We start from the raw sequence: 14,716 nt of genomic DNA, 5'->3' as shown, positions 1-14,716 counted from the left end.
GATCATAATGTGGTCATGAAGTTTTTAGTTGAAAATATCTTTACCAGATTTGGTTGTCCACAAAAATTAGTCACAGACAATGAAACATCCTTCAGAACAAAAGAATTGGTGGATTTGTGGGATTCAATGGGAATTAAACTGGTTCATTCCACCTCATATTACTCTCAAGGCAATGGTCTAGTAGAATCCTCTAATAAAAGCCTGATAAGGATAATTAAGAAGCCGTTGGAAGACAATAAAAAGAATTGGGATTCTAAGCTCAAGTATGCACTGTGGGCTGATAGAGTGACCATTAAGAAATCCACAGGGAATTCTCCTTTCAAGTTGGTATATGGTACTAAAGTTGTGTTTCCAATTCAGTTAAATCTCCCTGTGGCAAAATTCCTTCAAGCTGAATAGCATGAGGAAGAAGACATGGCAAAGAGGATCACTGATTTAGTAGAGGTACATCAAATCAGAGAACAACTGATTGAAAAGTCTGTAGCACATCAGAAAAAGATCAAGGAAGCCTTTGACAAGAAGGTAGAAACAAATAATTTTCAAGTTGGAGATTTGGTTTTGAAGCGGGATGCACTGAAAGAGAAGAAAGGTAATCATGGGAAATTTGATGCTTTCTGGATAGGTCCTTTTATCATTGCTCAAATTCAAGGGAACAACACCTTCATACTGAAAAGTATGGGAGGAGAGGTAGTTTTTGATGGCCCAGTTAATGGGCGTTTTCTGAAAATTTATGTGATTTGAGGTACTTTGGGCTTGAAAATTGTAAATATTTTTTTTTATCAGTTTAGTGTGAGCAAAGTAGACTCCATTCCCAATGGAACAATAGGAAATTTTGCTAATTTGTTTTCATCAGAAAGGCATCGATCTACAGGTTCTTGTGACCTCACAGGGAGGATCTCATCCCCAGAAGGAGCCAATGTTAGCTCTGCTATATTATTCAACATTTGATGGATAAGAACAGGTTGGGTAGTGCTGGTTTTGCTTGCAAAGGGCTCGCAACAGTTTTTTCCTCTTTTCCTTCATTTTCCCTACACTCCCATAACACCCCTTATCCTTGTTTTACTCCAAATTTCTCTATAAACCCATATTCCAAAGCCCCTGGTGCTGAGTCTAAACATCATATAATCCCGATAACCTAACCAAGCGCTTTTATAAGCCCTTTTTCATGTCACATCAGTCATAAACCCATGTATTTAACCTGCACCATCCAATCTAACCCCACCGCGATTGGACGACATTCGCACCTCCCGCCGACAAAAGCTGCATGCACGATAACCCGGGAGAGAGTGGTTTGCTGCCAGTCCCATCTGCCATGCATCACTCATTGAATGTGCTTGCGCCCCCGCATAAGAATACCGCCTACCCTCCTAAAGTGGTACGGGGAATACCGCCCGCCAACAAAACTGCCCTCCCCGCTTGCTAACCCTCGTGCAACTTCATCGCCCAATGAACGTTGGATCTCCCCGCTTGAGATCCAACGGCCCACAATCTCCTCGCTCATACATCTCCTGATTCCTCTTGTAAACTGATCCCCACCATCAATCCACGCGATCCAACGGCTGAGCTTTGTTCCCGTTATAATTGTGCCTACGCCATACTGTCTATGCTACCCTTGAATGTGCTGCGCTGCCAAAGGATGAAGGCGATCATCTACCAGCACTCTGCGCAGTTAAGCTTCAACCACTGCATTCAACACATTGTACACTAGAAGGACAAGAAGGACAACCTTGAGTAGATAAATGCATTTACCAGTTATGGAATTGTTTCCATACGGTATTCCACCTGTTTGAGAAGGACAACAAAGTACCAGAAAATGTCAAATTAATTTATTGAAGCAGCAGATTGTAATAGAGACCCATATTAGAGAGTTAATGTGGTTGGTGGTCCATTATGACCCCTCCACGCGTAGGATAGCAGATATTTTTGTAATCAACCTCTATATATACCCAGAAACAAGATGTAATGAAGGTTGATGGTTGTAGTTTTGATGTAAGGTTCAACTTCTGGAGACTATAACTACTGTGATACCTGCAGTGTCTGGTCTTCATTTTCAGCTAATACAAGCTTCTTTTGTTGTTAATTGTTCACTTTCCACTTCTTTTCTATTCTAGTCTATGCCTGTTATGCATTATTTCATGTGCTCTTGATTTTTAGCATCAGAGGGGCTGTCATCCCACCTCTGTGTTAGAATCTAGTATGTATCATTGAATATGCTATGTAGGTTTCTATTATTTCAGTGCCAGAGAGCTTTCATCTTGTCTATGCATTAGGAAATAGATTTGCAGACCTCTTTACTGGTTGCAGCCGACCATCACATGGTCTTATGCATCTTCTGGTGTGGTCAGTATTCTCCATGTTCACCTAATCCTCAAACTGTGAGTAATTGGTGGTCTAAAGCCTTGTAGTCTGGGGGTGTTCACCGATGTCTAGGGTTAAGCATAGTAGAAGTGGTTATCTAGCTTGAATATGCATCATTCCTTCCATTCATCCATCTATTTCCAACATTTTTGTTGAGTTTGTAATGTTCCCAAGCATCTCTGAGATACAACCTAGGAGAGTTTCTTGGGGTGATAACAGATCATTAGAGTGCTTGATATACCATGTCAATGCACGATCCTATAGTTTGCTTACCAATGTAGCCTTCTTGATGTTATCGTCTGTGACCGCTTGCACTTCCCACACTGCTCTTATCACAAACCAGAACTGGTCCGGATCCTCATTCCCTACTCCTCTGAATATGGGTAGCTTGATTGTGCTCACCATGCTGAACTGCGGGTTTGGTGGAGGTTGAGTGGGTGGAGATGGAGGTGAAGGAGGTGAAGCGGGTGGTGGCATGGGTGGAGGTGGTAACTGTGGAATGTGCTGCCTTATCAAACTGACCGCACTTCTTGGAGAGACCCGAGCGACCTCTTCCTCACTCTCTCATGAAGGTGAAATTAATGGTTTATTTCCTAATCCCTCACTACCTTTGTAGATATTTCTGCTATGTGTCGTTCCAAACATTAATGTATTCATATAACCCGCTTTTCACATAACAGCATCTTAAACCAGGTATTCAAAGATTTAATGTACTTACCTCACGGTCCCTTGAGAAAATGTTGTTCTGCTTCACTGTAGATCATGGTCATGTCTATCACAAATTCAGTGATAAATCCCCCATTATTTAGTCGAGCCAATGGTCCACATCTCGCGCGATCTTATCTTCTGATGCCTCTAGTCTGCACACTAATTCCGGAGTCCACACTATTGATTGGTCGAGCTTACACCTTCCTTGGATGTCGGCTAACATCATGATCCACTCATATAGTTCAGAAGGAAAGGATGCGAAGAAGATCTCATGGATTTCCATACACACATTGCGATCTAGCCACCTTTTCTCGGATACCTACAGAGTTCTGTTTTCCTGTGTCACGAACTCATGAATCTTCTTGTCCAACCACTCTTCAATTTCTTTCTTTGTTGGGTTCTAGTGGCATGACATCAGAAATCCCTGAGGCAGATCCTGGTCCCGACAATGGAACCATTTGTTGGCTACGTGGGGCCTGACCCAGGTTCAGTAGTGAGTTTAGCCAAGCAAATCCCAGTACTATGGGCCCTTTTGTCAACAGTCCGCGGAGTGCGAACAGAGGTCTCACCCAAAGTAGTATGGGAGGGTGCTGGAACTAGGTTTCCGCACCCTAGGGATGTCTTGATGAGGGTTCTGGGGGTTCACGATCCTAATCCGCACACTGTGCTGCTTCGCGCAGCTTTTCTATTGTTCGCAACCCGTGCACAGCTTCGTATTATTCCGATCCGATCCTTACTGTGCCATTATATTAGTGCTTAACTTAGTTTGTGTGGGCCCAATATTCTTATTCAACTACCAGATTAGTGTGAGTACTTGAAAACAATATAAATGCATAAAGATAACCAGAACATAGAAATATAGATCTACAAACAGATGCACAATATTCTGAATCAATCTTATCTTTATTAATACTCAAGTTCAATTATAGACCTAACTCTGCCCTGCGCACTCAGCTGCAGGGGTCTGCGCACTTAGCTGCGGACTCTACTAGGCCTCTGCGCACTTAGTTGCAGAGCCTCTACCTACTACTACGACCCAATACACTTCAGATTCACTTCTATCTTCTAACCATACCTTCGCATCTATATGTTACTTTTCCAAAAATAAAACTGACTTTACACTTAGATCCTCACTCTATTTATACAATCCTATGGTCCATAGACCATGGGTAGGCCGACACACTTTACATTGAATTACATTATCTTGGGGCGGACAACCTTAGACTCTTGCACTTTGCGCCCGCATTTCGTGGGGTCTTTACATTACACTTGACCAAAATTCGGGCTTCAAGCCCCAAAAACATGCTATGGGGGGATCCGTTGCCCAGCAAGGTCTAGAAAGAAAATGACATTAGAAAATGTGTGTTCCCATGTAGATCATAATGTTTGTAGTTGTGGTCGAGGCACAAAACAATGGAAATATATATGGCTAAAAGGCAAGAGATTTGAGCACCAAATTAAATCTATGGAGTGAGAGTAGAGTGTTGTGTGCATATTGTAGAGAGCATAAGTGTTTAAATGAAGTTTTCGTGTGCATTTTCTATTTTTCATGTGATAAAGGAAGTGTAGATGTGAAGAGCATGAGGGAAAATATTATTGATATGAGATTGTTTATGTAGAGGAATTTTAGGCAGAGGCTGAAAGAACATATTACCGAGATCAGATCTAGGCCATAAGAGGGAGTTCGAAAAGATGAGAAATGCATAAATATAGAGTAAGTTGAAAAGAAAAAAAATGCATAGCATATATCTATGTTGCAATCAAATTTGAGATAAAGGAGAAGAGATGTTGGACATATTTGAATGCTATGATCATATATGGGCCAAAAGTGAATAAATGCAGTGATAAGATAGAGTCTGACTGCAAAATAGGGCTAAATAATTATTGTATGGGATCTCTACAAAGGCAATTAAGTTCAAATATAAAAGATACAATAAAGAACTAAGGACAAGAACAAATTTGAGGAGCAGAAGAAATATAGAGAGAAACCAAGGTAGAGAAACAAGCAAGAAGTTAAATGATTAATTTTTTTAAAAGCCCATAGATCTAAGTTTGAAAATGTGATAAAAAAAGGATTTGAGTTGTTGAATCAAGTAGTTTCTTGCAGATCATGGGATTGGAGTCTCTTCAGGTTGGCGCCTACAAAGTCAGGGGGTTGGTTCCTCTAGCAAGTTGGTACTTGCAAATATGAGGAGGTTGGTGCTTCCTATAGGTTTGTGCCTACAAACTCTTATGTAAATTGAATTTGGTGCTTGCATTTACATTGCAATTAAAATAATATTAGTGGTTTTCTCTCGTACAGGTTTCCACGTGTATCTTTTGTGCAATGCTTTATTTGAATGGTGCATCATTGTGTTAGTGAATATGTTTGACTAGTTAAATAATTGCTAAAAATTATATAATACAGATTCACTACCCCACCCCCCCTCACACCCAGTTATTATCTTGATTCCAAATAATTGGTGTAAGATCATGTTCATTTAGGAAATGTGTAACAACACGAAGGTAGATCTGAAGGGAATCAATGGCTAATCAGGATGGAATTTTCTTAATAGAGCTCTTATGTTTTATGGGGCAATTACACACTAGAAAATAAGGATGGAAACTTATTTACTACCTCTTGGTATTGATGTTCTGACATCTACTGAATATGGATACATAATTCAAGAAACTCCTCAAATAGATCCAAATGAAAAAATGTCCCCGTCAAACAATACAAAGGCAAGGAATGCAATCTTGTTTGATCTTTTCTTAACTTAAACTTGTCAAGATAAGGCATTGACAATCTTCCAAGGAGGTTTGGGCTAAGCTTGAGATATGTTACGAAGGAGATTCTAAGGTAAAGAAAGCTAAACTTCAAACAAAAAGAATGAGGTTTGAAAGTCTAAAGATGAATGAGGACGAAAATACTATAGGATTCTTTTTCAAAGTTGATGAAGTAGTTAACACGATTAGGGGACTAAATAAAATGTTTGATGCAGTATTTGTTGTTTAGAAAGTATTCATATCCCTTCCCATGAGATTCAATGTCAATATTTCTACCATAGAGGAGAAGAATGGCCTAGACTCACGAATGATGGAATAACTAGACAAAATTATCATAGCATATGAGATAAGGATTGGACAAGAGAGGTCAAAACCAAAGGAGGATCCTTCAAAGTATGGAATAAAACTGAAGAAAATATTTCTCTAGTAATGATTCAAATCTAGAGGTAGCTTAACTTGTCGGGAATCTAAAGTGGGGATCTGGAAAATACAAAGGTAAGTTTCCTCTAAACTATTAAATTGATAGACTTGGTCATTTCACTTCTCATGTCCTTAGTCTAAAGCTAAAAATCAAGAAAAGGAAATAGATCATAAGGGTAGAGGTAGATCTCATAAATATAAGATGGGAAAATCTCTAAGAAATATGAGCTTCTACTTCAAAGAATACAATTGTGCACCAAGAGAGAGAAATGGGCAAACGTGTAGTGAAGAGTGTGATGACTTCCTACTCGTGGCCATAAAAACTAAATACAATTCGAAAGATAAAAAAGTTGAAGGGGTAGTTGATCTTGAAGAAGAACTTATTAGTGCTCTAGATGCACTACGGAAGACTAGAAGGAAGAAAAAATAATTGAAGGAAAACTTGTTGAATGAAGAAGAACGAAATCATTGTTTTAATGAAGTTTCCATTAATATTCGAAAGACTTAATTAGAAGAAGAATATAGAACTAAATAAATCCTCCTAAATAATCTAAAGGATAAGAAAAAGACTCATGAAAGATTAGAGGATGAGAATACATTTCTGAAATATAAGTTATCTAAGAAGCATGAAGAGAGAGATCTACATTGAAATGAAGAATCCATCATCTCTTTGAAAAACTAACTTGAAGAGGAAAAGAGGAAAGAGGAGATCCTTACAAATCAACTGATAGAATGGGAGAAGGATTATGAAAAATTAGAATTAGAGGCTGTTTCTCTAAGAAATTATCTAGAGAAAACGAAGGTTAAAATTGATGTGAACCTCATATTTTCTAAGGGATATAAAACACTAGATGACATCCTCAACATCCAAAGATATCAAACAATCAAAGTGGTTCTGGGTTATAGAGAGCCCCATGAGATATTGAAAGGTGATTCAAGCACATGGTTTCCATAAACTCAAAGGGAGATCTTGTAAGGTAAAAGAAGGCACTGACAAAAGGAAGAACCAAAAATGAAATGATCATGTTAACTCAACAAATTATACTCAAGGAAAATTAAAGAATCAATAAGATAGGTATAAAAGGTTCAACATAACCGCTCCTCCTCAAATGATGTCCACCATTAGGTATCGAATCAATTTTATGAATATTGTTACTCATATCATAGTTTGGTCATAAGGTTGTAAATTGTAGAGCCCATAAACATGTGCATACATATCTCTTTCCTCCTTTGGTCATCAAGACTTCCTTCAGTAGCTTCCTATCCTTGATGGAGAGTTCTTCAATCATATTTGACATTATGCATTCTTTCTTCACAATGCAATAATTATTTCAAATAATGAATCCCATCGAATTTGGAATTATCAGCGAGACATTTTATTCTCCCAAGAGATGCATATTCCAATGAAGGTTCTAGCTAAGGATCTTGATTATATTCATTTTGTAGATGATACTTCCCAATGATGTATGATGAGTTCTATACAAGATGACTCACTTCTACACATAAGTACTACTTATTCTTTTAATGAGGTTATCAAGAGCTACTTCCTTCTAATAGTGACTTCCATAAACTTTAGCTATCTTTCAAACTTCCTATGAGCTCTTCCTTTCAATCATATGCTATTATGATGCCATCCCCTCAAAGATGCATCCTATCATGCTTCTAATGCTTCTTACCATGATATCTATATTTACAGAAACTGAAAAGAACTATGTGGAGAAGAATTATCTCAATCATAGTAGAGATATTTTACTTCTTCCTTCTTGGATTTCTTCTTTTCAGCTTCTTCAACTTCTTCAATGAAATGGGATTTTTCTCGTCCTCTTTTGTTGCCATCCTTATTGAGATTAGGACAATCTCTCTTATAGTGCCCACATCCATAGCATTAAACCTTCACCATATTCTTCTTTCTTTTCTAAGGATCAAAGTTCCCAATGATCTTCTTCCTCTATTCTTATTGCTTCTTCTTCCTCTGTTCTACTTTCTTCTTCTTCTTCTTCTTCTTCCCCCCCTACCTCTAGAGCTATAGGTTGGTGTTTCTATAGGTTTGATGGCTTGGGTTTCAATGAAGATATCCCTATCGATGTTAGAAAAATCAGTCCAGAGGATAGGATTCCTTTAGTGTCTCAAAGCATCCATCAAAATTAACTTGAAGAGGTCATGGTGGGCTTTGTGGTCATGCTTTCCTTCCCTTGCCTTCTAGCTCATTTCAATGATTGAGTGCAGGGGGAAATGGGGAACACTAAGTATTTTAGGGAGAGGCAATTATTCCTTGAATCTCATGAAGTAACCTAAAATGATAGGTATATACCACACTCAATCTCCCTTCACAAGATATATATTTGAGGATATGATAAGCCACCTCTATAACAACCCTGGTGAAAATTCCATGTAATAAAAGTTAATAAAGACAAAATAATAGCCATGGTTGATGGGACACTTATTCCAAGTTGAATTTTGGGAAAAATCATAGTGATCGGGATCACTTGTGATTGTTTAATGGATTAGGAAATTGGAAAAGGCAATGGCTAAGGCTTTGGAAAGGAAAAATGGCATTTTAGCACATTTAATTATGAAAATAGTGGAAATTAGGAGAAAAGTAAGGTGAAAGGTCACAAGTTGCATGTGAGGAGGAAAATGAAGAAAATAGAGGCCTCATTCATAAAAAGGATTCTAAGGATTAGTTGGTAACCTTTTATCAGTTCAGTTTTGGATCTCTCTCATTATTTTCTCTCTCTCATATCCTTGGAGACTTATAGTTTTCTTGGAGCACTCTTGGAGGGTGTGGCATACTTTGATTTTTGGAGCAAGAAGGAAAAGGAAGAGAAAGAAAGTACAAGAAGGCATAGAGATCAACATCTATAACGATATTTTCTTGTACGTACTGAGCTGCATGTATGATTTCCCCATTAGTTTTTCATGCATGTCATATGCATGTGAATTTTGGTCATGATATATCACTAGCATGGAGGATTTCCTGGATTGATAGTGGATTGCCCAGCCTTGCCATTTCCTGGATAGCCATGGTGATTGTGGATTTTTTTTCCTTGTTTTGTTTTGTTGGTTCTCATGTTTCCTTAGCTTGGTTTGAGTTATTAGTCCTAGAAGCCTTAGATGGAAAAGAACTCTTGAAGCCCTCTAACATATTGGGTTGAGTTAATAGTCCTAGAATCCTTGGTTGGACAAACACTCTGGAAGCCCTTGGTGGGTTGAGTTACTAGTCCTGGAAGCCCTGGTTGGACAAACAATTTGGAAGCCTGGTAAAAGTTGTGGGTTGGGTTACTAGTCTTTGAAGCCCTTGTTGGACAAATGCTCTAGAAGCCCTAGAAGGCTTAGATGGAGACCAATTTGATGATGGTTTTTTGATGTCTAACCATGAGGTGGAATAACTATTTGATTGATTGAGGTGGATGGCCTCTAGAAGCTGTGGATCAGTTTTTATCATTGTTTTCTATAAGATCTTGCGTTCATGCTTGGTATATGGCACGGGGGTGAATGACTGAACAGAGAGTTGGCTCAGCCAATCTATAGTCAGGTGGAAAGTGGAAGTACCATCCCAGGTTTTGGATTTTGCATCATCAATATGAGGTTATTTCTACTTGTATTTATATGAGTATTATACTCGATTATATGTGGCTTATATGGTTGTGATTTCATGAGTATTTATGCCAATATTATGTTGGTTATTTATGTACTTTATGACAGAATCTATGCATGGATCTCATAATTTGTTTACCTGTAAATGAATGATCAATGAATCTATGACCTAATGGATGAAATGAAAGTTGATGTGTTGAGGCATCAATTTTTCTTAGTGATTCTCAGCTAAGTACGAGACCCCTATGCTCAAATCTGTTGTTTGCACCTATAGATTGCATATTCATGATATGTTTGACGAAATGCTTATCATGGCTAGTAAGCGTCTAGTCAAGGTCTCATTCAAGTGATTTCTTTTGCACTATCATTTCCTTGTTAATTTACTATTATGAAGGTATCATGCAATTCTGACTAGTGACCCAGGCTATGGGCTTGAAAATGTGGCTTAATTCCTGGGGACGTTGGCACAGAATTGAAAAAAAAAAAGAGAGTCCCTGGACACTTGCTTGTAGGCATGTGAGAGGGTCTAGAGGTTCCTGGACACTGGCATGCGCATAGCATGAGAGTGTCTGGAGGTCATGTTGTCCAAAAATTTAGTGGGACCTAAGGGATGGCTACCTCGAAGGTTGGATTGGTTCCTGAGGGCTCTAATGTTGATGTTGAATGTCTATATGGTGTGTTTCCATTGGTTCCACTTCCTTAATGTGACTTAGGAGGTTGAATCATATCATAGTGGCCTCTCGTTGCAAGTTTACTTTGGCTTGCCAGTTGCATGGGTAGATGCAGGAGGAGGGTGTTACATAGTGGTATCAGAGAATGGTTCACCCCTTGGACTAGATGGCTATGTGTTGGTCATGCATGCATGTCAGTTGCATTTGTTTCTCTTACACTTGCATTCCGTGATATTTTTGCATTTTCATAATGTTGATCATGGTAGTAATGATGTCATCATGTTAAAATTGATGTTTTTATTGTTGAATGTATCATCATGAGTGTATGAATGGTTACATGTCGATTTATGTAGCTTACGTGTATCATCATTGTATACTTGGTTACATTTTTGTATGCTTGGTTTCATGTATAATTCTTGTATGTTTGGTTTCAATTGTTGTTCGTTTATGCTTGATCATACATGCTAATGCATGTGTGTGGATGATTATGCATCACTTATGCATGTTAATGTTTGCATGTGGTCAAGTGTACAATGATGTAGCAGTTGTTATCATGCATGAGGTCATAGTGTGTGTTGTTGTTAAGGTCATGCATTGATGACTAGACCCTAGCTAGAATGATGGTTGCATGGTCATATCCTTATGTGCTATGTTCCTATATGTTGTCATCATTATGTTATACATGTATCATGTTTATTTGTTGATCTTGCAGACAAGGTATCCTCCCTGAGATATATTAAGGTACGTTGGTTTATTGTGATTTGGTTTAGCTTACATAATATACCTTGCAGGAAGAAATATCAAATGAATAGCAAGATGGTAGACTAAAAAGACTCTCCCTATGAATTCGGAGAGTGGTATTGTGTTGGGAACTCTTCTGATATAGAAGTTACAATGAGAAGTTTAAAGGAAGAAATAAGGAGTTCTAAGGAAGATAATGATAGAATCATGCAGGTAGAGGAGAAGCTAGCCGAGGTAAAGGCAGTGATACTTCTGAGCTTGTCATATTTGCAATGACAGGGGCCACTTCAGATCAGGCATGAGGAGGAGGATAAAACTAATGGGGAATATGGAGGTAGGTTGCATGGTGGTCACAAGTCAGATGGGGATGACATGATCATATATGAAATATTGTTGGACACTCCGAATCGGAGAAGAGATAGATATAGTTACCATTCTAGTTCTGGTTCTAACAGACATGATGATCGATATAATTATCATCCTCACAGGAGGAGTGATAGTGGATACTTGCCAGATGAGTTTAAGAAAGAAAGGCCACCTTATTTTGATGGAGATATGAATAAATCACAAGATGTAGAGGCGTAGTTTCTTGGCATGAGGAATTTCTTGAGGTTGCATGACTATTGAGAGAACATGAAATCCATAGTAGCTACATCTAGCCTCAAAGGTAAAGTAGACATTTGGTGGGAAAATGTGAAGAATTTCAGAGGTATACATGAAGAGGATTTCAATTGGAGTGAGTTTGAGTGACTATTCAAGAAGAAGTATTTGTGAGATAGATACTTTGATGATAGGGCAAAGGAATTTTATGAACTAAATATGGGATCCATGATAGATGATGAGTACACTAGCAAGTTCTTGGAGTTGCTAAGGTATTTTCCTTACCTGAAGGAGAGGCCAAGATTCAGAGATTCACTAGTGGGTTACCAAGGGCATTCAAAGACAAAATTGAGTTTGATGATCATAAATCATTGGAGGAGGCCATTTGAAAGCTAAGGCATTGGTATGAATAATAGAAGCACAAGTCTGAGACTAAGCTAGATTGGAAAGGTAATGCCAAGAAAAAAGGAAAATGGGACAAGAAATGAGTAATACCACATGATTCAAGTAATAAAGAGAAATTTTCACCACCTAAGAGGTTCAATGCATCTGACAGAGGATAGGGACATCGATCTAAGGAGCAGAAAAAGGTTGCAGGCTGGAATCCTATAGAGTGTCGGACTTGTGGAAAATATCATCACAAGAGAGGTTTCCCCCAGAATTAGGGTGGTAGGTGTTAGATATACAGTGCATAAGACACATAGACTGTTGTGGATGTTGGTGAGAGTGTTCCTTGTATTAATGCAACATTTGATAACAAATAGGTAGACCTTCATGCATCTATCATTGAGATGGATGGTAAGCTTTCTAGTCAAGTTATTTCTATTTTGATTGACCCTAGATCTAATTATAGATATGTTAGTCCTGACTTGGTGGATAATTGTGGTTTGACTAAGGAATTGCATGCAAAGTCTTGGTTAGTTCAGTTGGCTATAGATACGAAGAAGCGAGTTCATCCTTGGGTAAGAGATTGTGCATTTGATTTGAATGGTATGCCTACCACAACACATTTCAATGTATTACCGTTGGGATCATAGATTACGTTGTTGGGCATGGATTGGTTGTACATTCATAGAACCAAGGTGGATTATTATGACAAGGCTATTGAGTGCTTGGATGAAAATGGGGAACCAAGAGTCTTACAAGGTAAGAAGAAAGCCACATCAGCTAGGATGGTGAAAACTATGTAAGCAAAGCGTAGTTGCAAGAAAGGTTGCAAGCTATTCGTAGTACACATTTTTAGTGACAAGGGTAAGGAAGTTGAGGATGAAAACTTGAGAAGTTACCTAGTTCTACAACAGTTCAAGGATATAGTTCTAGAGGAAATTTTGGATTTGCCACCTCATAGGGAGGTAGACGTTCTATTGAGTTACTGTCAGGGGTAGCTCCAACATCAAAACAACCTTACAGGATGAGCACACTTGAGTTGGTAGAGTTGACACTACCATTGAGGGAAATGTTGGACAAAGGGTACATTAGGCCAAATGTATCACCATGGGGTGCACCGGTACTATTTGTGAAGAAGAAAGATAGAAATATGAGATTATGCATTGACTACAAGCAGTTGAACAAAGTAACTGTTGTGGATTTTTGTAGCACCTATTGCACAAGTGCTTTAGAAGATATAGAAAGCTTCCTAGATACAACCTCCGGGTTAATCGTAGACCAGTTCCTAGGACATATTAAATATAGGAGTTCTTTGGAAGATTATTAAATGGGTATTTCTGCTGCACTCCAATTTTCACATAGTTTGAAATGATAATAAAGGGGGCTTGGTTCAATAGGCCTTCATCAAGGTGAACTTGAGCAGATACACGCATCCAAATAGTCAGGAGGGTAAGTTAGGATAATCTCAAGGGAGAATGTCTTGTTCTAGTGGTCAACACAAAACAATAAGTGGCTTAATATTGGGGTTGAAGTAAAGTGAAGAGGATGAAAGAAAGGAAGGAATTCTATGCATAGGGTTGTGAACAATACAAAGTCCTAAGTAACAATACCTGACAAATGGATGGAAGACCAAAGAGATGGAATGACAAGAATTATGGAGCATGAATTAAGGTTTCATGCTCTATACCTCATGGATAAACCAATCACTAACAATCTTATGTAAATTTGTGCTCTTAAAGGTAGATAAGTAAATCTTTAATTAACACATGTATTGTTACTACTTAGCAACATAGATATATGAGAGAATGAGACCAACAACTTCATTACACAATTTTTGTAGAAGAGAAACACACATGAAGTGAAATACAAAGACGAGAACATACTTCTTATTACTCTAATAAGAATAAACAAAGAGTTTCATTAATCCTCAAAATTAGTCAAACCCACCAGTCCATTACATTTCGCAATGTCTCGCTTAGTCCCTCATGAATAAGAAAATAGAACCAAAAATTGGGATCATAGAATTTGGACCCCTCGGGTGAAAAATTCTGGAACCATTATTAAGTCTTTCTTCCTCCCTTTTATAAGGGAGGGAGAGAAAAAATTTACAAAATATCTTGGGCTGAGCTCCAACTGTCTCATAGACTAGTTGTCTCAGTGCACAAAGGCCTACTACCCAAAAAGATTTGATTCAGATTTGATTCTTCTCTTGAAAATATAGAAATTAAAAAATAAACATAAATAAGGAAAACTGAAATATTGTGAGGAGAATATATCTCTTCCACCATGTGATGGCCTCTACTTAGGCCATGTCTCTTCCTCAATTCACTTTTCCTACTGCTCGATTGGTTTCTATTGCTTTAACCTTAACTGTTTGGCTTCACCACTCTCTAGAGTTGGTAGTGATCAATTATGTCAGCTTGTCATAGAGAAGAAGTGTAAATTTGCATGACAATCTTGCATTGTAT

This window comes from Pinus tabuliformis, chromosome 5_2 (genome assembly GCF_031772625.1).
Source record: "Pinus tabuliformis cultivar Carrire ecotype Pingquan chromosome 5_2, CPIR1, whole genome shotgun sequence".
Lineage (NCBI taxonomy): Eukaryota > Viridiplantae > Streptophyta > Pinopsida > Pinales > Pinaceae > Pinus > Pinus tabuliformis.
Note: the sequence above shows the minus strand (reverse complement) of the source record.